The following is a 13,468-nucleotide window of genomic DNA, read 5'->3' as shown; positions in this document are numbered from 1 at the left end:
GTGTGTGTGTGTGTGTGTGTGTGTGTGTGTGTGTGTGTGTGTGTGTGTGTGTGTCTGTTGACAACTTCATTCTGTGATTGTCTTGGGTGTGTGTAGGCAGCTTCTGTTTCCTCGAAGGCACATGTCACATACATGTGTGCTGTGTTGCATGTTGCATGTCAGTGTGCTCCTGGCGTTCCATGGAGAATTGAGGACAAGACAAAAAATGTCTAGCTCCACGGATGGCCATTCTTTCCGTACGCACACAGTTGTTCATGTTAGGTTCTGAACCCATTGTCCTGGTCCTCCACTCTGGTTTTCATCTTCCCGCGAAGCATGGTTCAGTTCATTCCGTCTTCACTTCAAGTACAAGATTAAGCAAAATGACTTCTTTCGTACTGCTGTATACGTCCCGTTTGTGCATACCCACTTTGGCAGACGGGGCAGGTCGTGCATGTACAATTACAGCATTTCTTCAACATGTGTCTGTGTGTCAGTGTACAGTGACAACTTCATTCCGTGTTTGTGAGTCCATACAGTCGGGGCTGACAACTTCATTTTGTGACTTTGTGCACCGCTGACAGCTTCATTCTGTGACTGATGATGTTGTGCATGTACACTCACAAGTTCATTCGGTGATAGTGTGTGTAGGGCTGACAACTTCATTCAGGTATTGTGTGTGTATCGCTGACAACTGACTTCTTTCTGTGGTTTGGTGCGTGTACACTGACAACTTCATTCCATCAAAGTGTGTGTAGGGCTCACAACTTCATTCATTCTGGGACTGTGTGTGCACAAGTTCTGTGTAACACTGACAACTTCATTCCATGAGATGCACTCCCAAAATCTTGCCACAAGTGGTCTGAGAAACTGGGAACAAATATTCGCTAGGTAAAAGCTTTTAACAAACTTCATAAAATTAAAGACATAAAACTAAGGTGGCTATAATTTCATGTATTACATTGAATCATTGGAACGAATGCTGTTTTAAAGGAAATGGGAATTGTAAACAGTACTAACTGTGATTTTTGTTTAGAAGTTAAAGACAGTGTTGAGTATATATTCTGGTGATGCTATTACTCAAAACGCTTGGATAGGTCTGGAAGAACTATTAAAAACAAAATGTACAGTGTGAGAATATGAAATTCAATGAATGTATAATACTGTTTGGTTTCCATGCTGATATGAAGACAGACTCAGTGCTTGATTTATTAATCCTCCTGGGGAAGATGTATATACATAAATGTAAGTTAGATAAATGCCTTCCAGATATTCATGCTTTTGAATATTACATTGTTTCAAGGTACAAAATCGAAGAATATGACACTATGATCGCATGTGAAACACACAGCTTCAAAATAAAATGTTTGCCATACTTAACTTTAATTAGAAATAGCATATAAAAACAATATTTCTATCCATGTATGGAAATAAAATACAACTAAGGTAGATTTTGGAAAAATTGTGCAAGCTGATATATGTATGTTTATGTGTGTATGTATAATATATATATGTGTGTGTGTGCGTGTGCGTGTGCGTGTTTGTGTGGTCGCCCAATAGTGTCAGGAGTAAATGGACCAACCGAACACCTATCAAAGTTAGTTGACCATTGGCTTCAGCCATACAACTGCCAACTCCCAAGCTACATCAAGGACAGCACCGACATGCTCCGCCAGATTCAACAGGTGGAACTATGAGTACGGACCATTTACAGAAAGCACTCGTCTTGTAACCATTGATATGGTAGGTCTGTACAGCAATATCCCACATACTGAAATGCAGGAAGCAGTGAGATACTACTTACGGAACCAGCCAAAAGGAGACATACCACCAACGGAACTGCTTCTGAAGATAATGTCACATGTCTTAGAAAACAATGCCTTCCACTTTGACGGTCAGTATTTTCTCCAAACATTTGGAACAGCCATGGGCACCCCCATGGCCCCCACTGTGGCATGTCTGTTTATGGGATGGTTGGAACGATGTTTGCTTGCAGACAGCCCTGTGCCCGTTTCTGAGATGTGGAGACGGTTCACTGATGATATATTTATGTTGTGGACCGGCACTGGGGAAGATCTGCAGAAGTCGACAGATCACTTGAACAGCTACCACAACACCATCAAGTTCACTGTCAACAGCTCCTTGGACAGCATCTCCTTCCTGGATATTCTGATCCACCTTGAGAATGGCTACCTGCAAACAGACCTCTTCACCAAACCAACAGAATCACATGCCTATCTTCATAAGTCATCCTGCCACCCACGCCACATCACCAAGAACATTCCATACACACAGTTCCTTCGTCTCCACCGCCAACAACTCTACCTTCCAAACCAGGTGTGATGAGATGGAGGGTCAGTTCTTACAGAGAGGTTACAAGCCAGACATCAAAGAAGCAAGAGCTAGGGCCAGCAAGACACCAAGGCAACAGACACTGACCCACCTCAACAGACCAAAGCACAACAGGACACCAATGGTCTAACATACAATCCAGCAAACCCACCACTGCGGGCATGGTTTCATGAGCTACATCCAAAGCTCCACACCAGTGAACGTATGCACTGAATGCAGAAAACCATGCCCACACCTCCTATTCTGGCGGAAAGAGCCTGCCGGTCAATAAGAACGCTATTGATGCCTTCAACACTACCTGCTGCTGAACCTGAGGCTGGCCTTGGCTGCTTCAGGTGCAACAGAGGCACAGCACGATGTGCTGCTTGTAGACACCACCTGATGGAATCCCGCACCTTCAGAAGCTCACAAACAGAAGAGTCATTTAACATCAGGCAGAGACTCACCTGTGACAGCAGGAATATATATTCTGTTCTGCGATACCTGTGCACACAAGCAATACGTGGGTCAGACCCAGAATTCTCTCCGGGAAAGAATATACCAGCACAGGTCTGACATAGGTTTGAACAATACAGCAAAGTGAACCTGGGTCACCATGCACTTCCACGAGCCTGGTCACACGCAGGACAACGTAAAGGTCATGGCCATTGAAGAAGTACATCTGAAGAATAAACAAGCAAGGCTCAAGCGGGAACAGTTCTGGATGGGGAAACTGAGGACAGTCCACCCTTTTGGTCTCAACACGCTACAACTGGATATCTGAATTTATTTCGACCTGAAAGCTGTGTTTGACAACGACAATGGATCAGTTCCAGAGACAGAATGGTGTGAATGTTAACTTGTGTGAAAACAACTAGTACTACTACAACGACGACAACAATGACTATGACTACTACTACCACCACCACAACTACTACCACTTCTATGACCATTACAGCAACAACAACCACTACTACGACGACAACAACGATGATGATGATGACAACGATGACCGCTACAAATACTACTGATTGTGGGTGTGGAGGTGACGCTGGTGCTGATTATGGTGATAGATGTCCTACTATTCTAGTTCATTCAGTTGTTTATTTTCTTTTCTTTTATTTATTTATTTATTTTTACATTTTTTCATCAATTAATCATAGATGTAAAATTCAACCCTTTCCCTTTCTTTCCTCTCATCAGTACTTTTCTTAGATGCCTCTCTTTTTGTAATACAGCCCATTGTTCTCAACAATTTGATTGTTTATAATATTCTTATTTAAAAAAAAAAAAATTTTATTTATTTTATATCTTTTTAGTTTTTAAAACCTATTATTATTATTATTATTATTATCATCATCATCATCATTCTTAATCTTCTTTTGATTATCCCTCTCCCCCACCCCCACCCCCCTTTATTTTCTTTCTTTATTGATTTTAAATATCTATTTATTTTCTTCTTCTTTTTTATTTATCATTGATTTTTATTTCATTTTTCTTCTGATTGTTATTATTTATCGTTTTATTTCTCTACTGTTGATTGAGTTATTCAGTAAGTTAGGTTTTAAGGAACTTATTTTTTGACAGTAGAAGAAAACAGACAATTGCAATTATTTAGGCTCTGGGCGAAACCTGGCATTGCGAAATTGCATCACAACATGTACGTCATGGCGTGCTTGCATCATAATAGCTGTGTAAGAGTGACCATGATAACATGTAAACAACTTATCCCTTGAGGAAGGAACATGATCGTTCTGAAAATTTGGAATATCTGACAGATTGATGTGTTTGTTTTCTTTATATATATATATATTATATATATATATATATATATATATATATATATATATACTTTCAGGGATATGGATATCTATTATCATATCCGAGGACTTATTAAACTGACTTATACAACCATTCACAATTGTTAAGCTTAGAATATTATATATGTATGTCACTTATGTTGTAGTTGTTTTGTCCAGTTTGTCTTCTCTCCTTTTCCAATATATGTATTTATTCATTTATATCGTCTTGTCAATTGTTTATGTGTTATAAAAATGGGAAATTAAAAAAAAAAAGTTGAAGAAAAAAAATTCATTCCGTAAGTTTGTTTTTCATTATGATTATTTTCCACTGTATAGGCATTATAACTTATAAGGCATGAAAAATGCGCACTATCATCCTTTACGATATACAGTATACTCCGTATGTTACTATTTTAGCAGTCTTCGATTATCTTTTTCTTATTTGCTTGAACTTGAACTGGAATCAGACGTTTGAGGCCTGTGAAGGCCTGTTTGTCGTTCGACTGGATACAGTATACCGGCATGCGTGGCCTAATGATAGCATAGTGGATCATAAATGCTTGGACAGTTGGCCCAATGAGCGTCTATCCTAGTCTTGAAAGATAACATGGTTGGGGCAGTCACAACACTGTCTGGCAAAACCGTTCCATTTATTAACGACTCGCTCTGTAAAGAAGGAACTGCGCACTTTCAGTCTGCATGTGATTTATTTAACAGTAAACTGTTACCTCTTCTGTCTCTACTTACTGCAGCTGATAGTTCGGGATTTGTGGTCTTGCAGATTCCGTGTATGTATTTATAGCAGTCAATCATATCTCCCCGCTGCCTCCTGTGTTCTAGACTAATGTAGTTTAAGCAAAGCGAGTCTTTCATGATAAGGACTGTTCTTCAAATGACCAATCAGTTTCATTGCCCATCGCTGGACGTCTTCCACCTCTCTGGACAATGTTTTTGACTGCGGGTTCCAGACCGAATGCCCATATTCCAAAATGGGTCTAACCAGGGATCTGAACAATTGTATAAAAGATCTTCAGATGGGTAATCGAAGAACGCCTGATTATACCAACCATCCTGTTAGCCTTTGCAGTAACTGTTGCCACATGTGTCTTGAAGTCCAGCTTGTTATCAATGTACACTCCCAGGTCTTTCACCACGTCACTCTCAGCAAGTGCCAGGTTGTATTCCTCCCCGTTGTTGTTTTTCCCTTTCATGTAGTAAATCGCTTCCGATTTGCAGTTTCCTAGCTTCATTACACTGCATTTTTCTGGATGGAAGTGTAGGAACCACTCTCTAGACCACTGCTGTAGGTTGTCTAGGTCATCTTGGAGGACTTGTGAAGCACCAACTTGGTCACTCTGTGTGAACTTTGTGTCGTCGGCAAACAATTTCACATTGCTCTTCACTCTAGTAGGAAGGTCATTAACTCTCTCCATACGAACGGCGAAAGAGACGACGTTAACAGCGTTTCACCCCAATTACCATCATCAAAATATTGCAAGCGGAAGGCTCTTATACTGAAGAGGTGAATGTTGACAAAGAATACCACAATTCTGACGACGGAAGCTAAAGGTTGGGTCATTCAGACACCCACTGGACATCCGAGGGGTCTGTGTAGAGGAGAAGAGAGGACTGGCCGTACTGAGTGAGTTAATGTACAACAGGAAAAGCAGGGGTCCTAGAACACTACCTTGTGTGATACCGCTTGTGACATTTGCGCCATATATGAGTGCAAAACATGTGGATTCATGTATAGGTAAGTACAATCGCAAACCCTTCCGTGTCATCGTCCACTTTCGTTTTCAACCTCGCGCGAAAGACACCACACTTCATTCCGTTTACAGTTTCAAAGTGCACAACTCTTGCGCACTTTCCGCTTGCCATCGGAATTACGCAGTGCCGTTGACGAATAAGGCAGACGGGTCAATTGAAATTACCCGTCGTTCCTATTTTCTCTTTCACTCTGCGTACTCCCCATTCTCTCCCACGCCCCCTTGCAAGGATGGAATGCCCCAAAAAGCATCCCTTTTTAGACACCTTGCAAAACCAAGAGGGGACAAATATTAGACCTCGCGGTCTAGGTGAAACCAGACACCGTCCCTATACTACTAAATCGGGCTAGGTTGAAAGTGCGCAGCTCCTTCTTTGCAGAGCGAGTCGTAAATATATGGAATGGTTTGCCAGACAGTGTTGTGACTGCCCCAAACATGTTATCCTTAAAGACTAGGTTAGACGCTCATTGGGCCAACTCTCCAAGCATAATGATCCAGTATGCTATCATTAGGCCACGCATGCTGGAAAACTGTATCCAGTTAACGACGAACAGGCCTTCCAGGCCTAAAACGTCTGATCCAGTCTTATATGCTGTTTCTTTGAGGCGCACTGCTGGGATCTTCAGGTTTCTTCTGAGGAGGCCGAGGGTCTTATTGGCTTTTGCACAAATGGTGTTGATGTGCAGGTCCCAGCTGAGATCACTTGTGATGGTAACGCCTAGGTATTTTGAGGTAGAAACAGTTTCTAGGATATGGTTGTGGAGGGTATAGTCGGATTTTGCAGGACAGGATGATTTTGTAACTGGGAGAATAGTACATTTTCCAGGATGGAAAGCCATGTCCCAGCTGTGCTCCCATGCTTCTAGCTTCTTGAGGTCTTCCTGAAGTAAGTTTTGATCAATTTTGGAGGCCTTTAAACGGTAGACAGCTGTGTCATCAGCAAACATACGTGTCAGTGAGGAGAGTTCTTCTGGCAAGTCATTGATGTACGCCAAAAATAGCGCTGGCCCTAAAACAGAGCCTTGTGGGACCCCAGACTTCACACTGACCCGGCCGGAAGCTGCGCCCTCCACTACCACCGATTGTTGCCGGTCTTTCAAGAAAGCTCCTATCCATTTGTTGATCTTTCCTTGGACGCCGTAATGTTTCAGTTTGTGGATGAGGAGGCTGTGGTTTACTTTATCGAAGGCCTTCGCAAAGTCCATAATGATGACGTCCGCCTGATTTCCTTTCTCTACAGTACCAAACAGTTCTTCTGTAAAATTGAGTAGTTGTGTCTCGCAGGACCGAAACTTGCGAAAGACATGTTGTTCTTGACGTAAGATTTCGTTGGATTCTAGGTGAGACACGAGAGCACTGACGATGACATGTTCCAGAATTTTGCAAGGGATAGAGGTCAGAGAGACTGGGCGGTAATCAGTTGGGTTGTAGTGTTCTCCTTTCTTGTATATTGGTGCAATGTTTGCATATCTCCAGTCAGAAGGGACATAACCAGTGTCAAGAGAGGACTGATAGATCATTGTAAGGACTGGAGATATTTCAGGGGCAAGGTTTTTCAGGATGAGAGGACTGATCTTGTCAGGGCCGCAGGCTTTATGGGGATTAAGTTTGGAGAGGAGTTTGCAAATGCCTTCTTCAGTAATCAAGATGTCAGAGAGGGTTGAGCTGGGGGAGATGTCAGACATCTTGCATTTAGCGCAAAACTCCACGTCTGTGTACTCACGCCCCTCACTGAACACTGACTGGAACTGCTTGTTGAGAGCCTCAGCCTTGGCGGTGGGATCCGTCACAAGCTGACCATCCACTTTCAGAGGTGTGACGCCAGAGTTGGAGCTGCGCTGGTGCTTGACGAAGGTGTAGAATCGCTTGTTCGGGGGTGAATCTTCTGCCGACTCAGGGTCACCTGCGACTGACCTATGGACATATTCCCAGTAGGAGTGTCTTATCATATGTTGCTTCTGTCTTCTGAGTTGTTTATGTTCTTTTACTAGTTCAGGAGTGCTTTGCTTTTTCTTTCTCTTATAGACCCTGTCATGTCACTTGGCAATTTTACGGATGTCAGCTGTGATCCATGGTTTACAGGCCTTGGTACGCGTTGTCTTGTGGGGGACATTGGCCTGGACTGACGTGATGAGGGTGTCCTTGAACTTGGTCCAAAGATCCTCTGTGGTGAGGTTGTTTACATCGGTCACCAACGCCGAGTGCAGGTCCTTCATGTCCTTTCTCATTGCCTCCCAGTTGGCCTTTTCATAAAGGGGGATCTGCCTTGGAGTCTGCTTGATACGTGGTGGGCTTAAGGAGAATTCACAATAGGGGATGTCATGGTCCGACAAGCCAGGAATGACTTCAACCCTAGGGATAAGATGTGGGCAGTTAGTGATAAGAAGATCTAACGTGCTATGGGTTCCTTGCTTTTTGTGTATTCTTGTGGTTTCTAGAACTAATTGTTGCATTCCATGGTCATGTAGTAGGTCCCTGAATTTTTTGTGAAGTTCAACACACTTAGTACCAGGTTTGAGTGTCAGAGTGTTCCAGTCCCAACCAGGAAAGTTGAAATCCCCTCCCATAAGGATGTATGCGTTCGGGATCCTAGCCGCCCTGCCTAGTGATTTGCCCAGTTTCGTAAGGCTGGGTACATCTGCGGTCTTGGGGCGGTAAAACGCACATAGGTAGAGTGTTTTCCTGCCAAGCAGCTTAACACCTACCCAAATTATCTCGCAGTCTGTAGACAGCTCTGGGACAATAAAGCTCTTCAGGTTGGATCTGACAGCCACCAGGACACCGCCTCCATATTTATCTCTGTCTTTACGGTATACAGTGTACATAGAAGGGATGGCTTCATTATCGGAGATTTCGTTGTCAAACCAGGTTTCACAGGCTATGATAATGTCCGGCTTAGTACTGTCGATGAGATGGATTGTTTCTGCTCGTTTTCCTCTACTACATTGAAAGTTGATGTTTAGGACGCATAAAGGTCTATTTTTGGATTTGTTCTATTGGTTTGCTCTCGTAGGAGTAGACATGTGGTTAGGCTTAAAGGTGGTTTCAGTTGGTGTAGTTGAGGAGATATTGGAATCATTATGATGGTATGAAGCGGAACTGTCAGGCCAGTCAACTCTGTGAAGGTCAAAAGCTGTAATCCCATTGCAGTTGCCACAAATGTCACAGTGCTATGAGATGTCCTCCTGATTAAGTTCTTCATATTTCAGTGTTGAGATGCTTTGACAGCGAGCGTGGTACCACATACCACAAGTATCGCAGGCAACACCTCTCTCAGACCAGCTGACAGAGATGTCACAGGTTCCACAGGGGTAATGTGAGTCATTCCCACCAGTAGGTTGAAACGATGATCCAGGGTTTGGCTCAGGTGCATAGGAAAGCAGTAGTAACAGAGTACATAGGTATAAGGGCACAATTTGGTTTTTGTACGACAGAGATCTAAGGTTTCTCTTCTTCCAGCTGTCTGCAAGAGCTTGAGTGAACAGGCACAATCCAGATGAGCAAGTGCGGATGACTTTTTTTTCAGAAAAATTGACGTTCACATCTTGGTCAACACGGGGGATACAAACATCAAACACAAAAAATTTCCATGAGAAAGCATACAAAACAAGTGTCAGGAGAGTAAAGTTGAATTGCAGCATGATGAATCATATTCAAGCCATGGTTTACAGTAATGATAGACAGATGGAAAGTCGATGGCCGAGAAGTGAAAGCAAAGTGTAAAAGTACTCACTTCGATGTAATTTCGTTTAAGTCCAGAATTTCAGGAGGAGAGGAACAAAAATGAACCAAAACACGTTTTCAGGTCAAAAGGGGGCATTAGTTGTGCAAAAACTAAACACTGTCTAAATCTAATAGACACGAAAATTGGCGAAAAACTTGTGAAAATTTAGAGCTCGGAAAAAGGTAAACAGCCCTACCGGAAGTACGCAACCCAAGTTCAAGTTTCATTTACAATCGTCTACTATAGTAGACAATTATATACATATATCTACTTAACATTTCTGTTTTTTCACGTGTGTTTTGACTGCAGACTGGCAAAACTGTTAAGCAGAATATCAATAAGAATGCCGAACCAGAAATGTGGACAACTTTTCCGTCAAATGGGTATACCCATTTGGGTACAAAGTCATCGGGCTTGCCACCACTGCACGATCGAGCGAGTCAAAAATGCTGGCACAGTAACAACTCCTAACTCGACATCCCCCATCCGACCAGTTACAATGGTTTCGTGTCTACCAAAGTACTAATATAGCTGAAAACTTACCAGTTTCTCTCTGTAAACAGAAACGAACATATCCAAACGATTTTGCTTTCGTCCTCACTTGAGAGCAGGAAACTGAAACTCTGAACACGAGTTGTAAGAGGCGCAGCGATTGGGAGATGATGACGTAATGCGAAGTGTATTGTTGGTGGCTTCTAAGTGGCTGGCGTACTAATAAAAAACAAAAAAACCCAACACATGACCAAAGCCCCAGAATCCCAACCTTTAATCAGTACTTTCCGTTACAGCCTCCATGTCGTTCTTTTTTCTTTTTTTTTCTTTCTTTTTTTTTTTTTTTAAATCGTTATTCATTGGTTTTCTCTATTTTCAAGTCAGTTGTGTAATTATACTCCGACACCTAATTGAAACTGAAACTGCGGTTTTCTTTATTTTCAAATTGAACTTTAATTATAGACGTTTGAGGCCTAAATCAATCACTTTAGTCATGATATGCCCAAGTCACATGCATGATGGCCTGCTTTCCTGTCATGAAAATCTGGTGCCCATGTGTTAAGAAAAAATAAAACAACAACAATAACTACAACAACTGACAACAAAACCCAACAAAAAAACGACTGATCTTAATTATGAAATTGTTTGTTTTTTGTTTGTTGTTGTTGTTTTTGATAATTGATTCCAAGCAGTTTTCAGGCATAGTGAATGGTATCAGTCAGACATGTACAACAAAACCTGTATGTCAAAGGTATTGATGAGGTCAGGGTAGGCGATAAAACAAAGAATTACTGCTGAATCTATGAAAACACCAAATGGAGAAAATTCATAAAAAACTGTTACAAAATAATACTCACTTTTGATAAAAGGTGTCCAACGTTTCCGGCAGACCATATAGGTCTGTCTTCAGGGGCTGTGTTAGTTGAAAAATCATTATTTGAACACCTTCTATCAAAAGTCAGTCTTATTTTGATACCCACAGTTTTTATAATCTTTCTCCATTTGGTATAGATGAGGATTATACCGTCCGCGACATTTTTGTTCTACCCGGTGACAGTGGCAAATGTCACCCCTCAAAATAAAAACGTGTTGGGGGCAAGTTGGATCTTTTGCCATGGGGCAAGTTGAATAATTTGCCGTGGGACAAGCTGGTTCCTCGGGCCAACATCAGTGACCCATAAAATACGCAAAATGTCTCTCCGTCGATAAACACTGATTTATCAGAATGATGGTGACACTGGTTTTTGTCACATGACAAGAACGCTGTTGGGTTAAAACAGTTTATGTGTTCTCAAAACCTTGGCAACGAAGAAAGGGTCAGAGGGCAGTAAAGATTAACTTATACAAGAAGGTCGCTGGACCACAAGTCATCATCATCATCTGGGAAGGATGAGTTTCAGTTTCAGTTTCAGTAGCTCAAGGAGGCGTCACTGCGTTCGGACAAATCCATATACGCTACACCACATCTGCCAAGCAGATGCCTGGCCAGCAGCGTAACCCAACGCGCTTAGTCAGGCCTTGAGAAAAAAAAAAATATATATATAGCTTACATAAATAAATAAATAAATAATAATTATGATATATATAAAAAAAAAAAAAGGGATGAAGTCTGCATTGTCTTTTTTTTTTTTTTCTTTTAAAAAAAAACATTATGTTGTTGTTGTCTTTGTTGTTGTTTTCTTTTTTGGTGTGTGTGTGGGTGGTTTTTTTTTTGTTTTTTTTTTTTTTTTTTGTTATGACCACGGAGGATGACGTCGATGACAATGCTGCTACGGAGGCCTACTGATTTAGGTTTGGGACTACGTGTCAAGACTGTACTCTACGCTTCCTGTCATAATTGTGAACATACCTTGCAAGATTGTCTTGGCAAGTCCGCTGATCGTGATACCACACAACTTCAATTTTCGTTTCTTTACTGTGGTTAGATTAGATGTGATAGTTTGCGTGACTCATTTTTGACTCACTTGTGTAAACAAAGTGAGTCTATGTTTTAACCCGGTGTTCGGTTGTCTGTGTGTGTGTGTGTGTGTGTGTGTGTGTGTCCTGTGTCTGTGGTAAACTTTAACATTGACATTTTCTCTGCAAATACTTTGTCAGTTGACACCAAATTTGGCATAAAAATAGGAAAAATTCAGTTATTTCCAGTCATCTTGTTTAAAACAATATTGCACCTCTGGGATGGGCACAAAAAATAAATTAAAAGAAGCCTAATTATATGCAAACTGCATTTACTCTTATATTTATATTTTTTGTATTCTCTGAACTTGGCACTTTGACCTCTTATTCTGACACAACAACAAGAGGAGTCATTATTATCATTTTTTGTTCAAACAGGAACTTCTTTTGCTAAGCATGGAATTTTTATTTATTTTGCAAACGTTTTGGTGCAGATAGTAAAAAAAGGGAAGTTACTCTGTAATTAATGCTAGGGGACTTAATTTATGACAAGTGAGTCTTGAAGGCCTTGCCTTCTCTTGTCTCACTTGATGTGATCTCTTTAGGAGATACCGAGGAGTTTCCGGAAGCACCTCATTTCTGTGGCATGTTTCCACTTCTCCGGGTCAGTTGTTAAAGCCCATGGTATACAGAAATGTTGAGATAACCAAAGAGGTGATCTTTAAGGTGGGTGTGATATTCCTGTCGCTCCAAACGGCCTTCAGTTTTGTCACTGCTGTTGTTTCAGTGTAACTTGAATTCAGGGCTATATTTAAGGTCGGTTGTGGTACTATTGACCACAGGTGCTTGAAACTGTGGACTCCAGTCTTTCCAGTTTCTTGCCATTGACTCCGATGTCAGTGCTGCTGCCGCTGGCCGGTGTTGTTGGTCATCAGCAAAGGGTGTGTGTGTGTGTGTGTGTGTGTGTGTGTGTGTGTGTGTGTTTGAGCTACTGACTCATGTGATTTGAAACAAACCTCCCCACTCACCCCTATCCAAACACAACAAGGGTCACACACAGTGACACACATTTACAAACTCTTACACACATTGAAAAAACACATAGACGCAGATACACAGACACAGACAGACGGACACACACACACACACACACACACACACACACACACACACACACACACACACGCAGAGGCACACTGACACAACACACACACTGACACCACATACGAGTCCTGTACTTTTACAGCAGAGTTTCAGAGAAGGATCCAAGCTGCAGTGGAAATAAAATGCTCCAGGAGACTCCGCCCTAACTGGCATCTCTCACAAGGACCACACACTGGGTTCAAGACGCACTGACCATAGAGGGGGAAAAAAAAAGGAAAATGAGATGGTATGGCCACGTGGCAAAATCCTACGACGGAGCTCTCCAAGACCATCTTTCAAGGAAGAGTGCTGGGGGGAAGGAGACAGACAGT

At 41.9% G+C, this 13,468-nt stretch overlaps 1 protein-coding gene across 4 annotated transcripts in view; it reads right to left on the bottom strand.

Annotated features, from left to right (window-relative positions):
- Positions 1–13,468, bottom strand: part of LOC143291646 (uncharacterized) — a 42,142-nt gene that overhangs the window by 23,660 nt on the left and 5,014 nt on the right. For 2 of the 4 annotated variants that reach the window (XM_076601627.1, XM_076601631.1), the window contains exon 1: positions 10,149–10,239. The exons of 1 other annotated variant lie outside the window; for it this stretch is intronic. The gene's annotated coding sequence lies outside the window, so the exon portion shown is untranslated. Of the gene's footprint in view, positions 1–9,614; positions 9,809–10,148; positions 10,240–13,468 lie in introns of those variants that run through there. One more of the 4 variants, XM_076601629.1, reaches the window with a different exon arrangement.

Source organism: Babylonia areolata, chromosome 17 (genome assembly GCF_041734735.1).
Source record: "Babylonia areolata isolate BAREFJ2019XMU chromosome 17, ASM4173473v1, whole genome shotgun sequence".
Classification (NCBI taxonomy): domain Eukaryota; kingdom Metazoa; phylum Mollusca; class Gastropoda; order Neogastropoda; family Buccinidae; genus Babylonia; species Babylonia areolata.
This window is presented reverse-complemented; position numbering and strand designations above follow the sequence as displayed.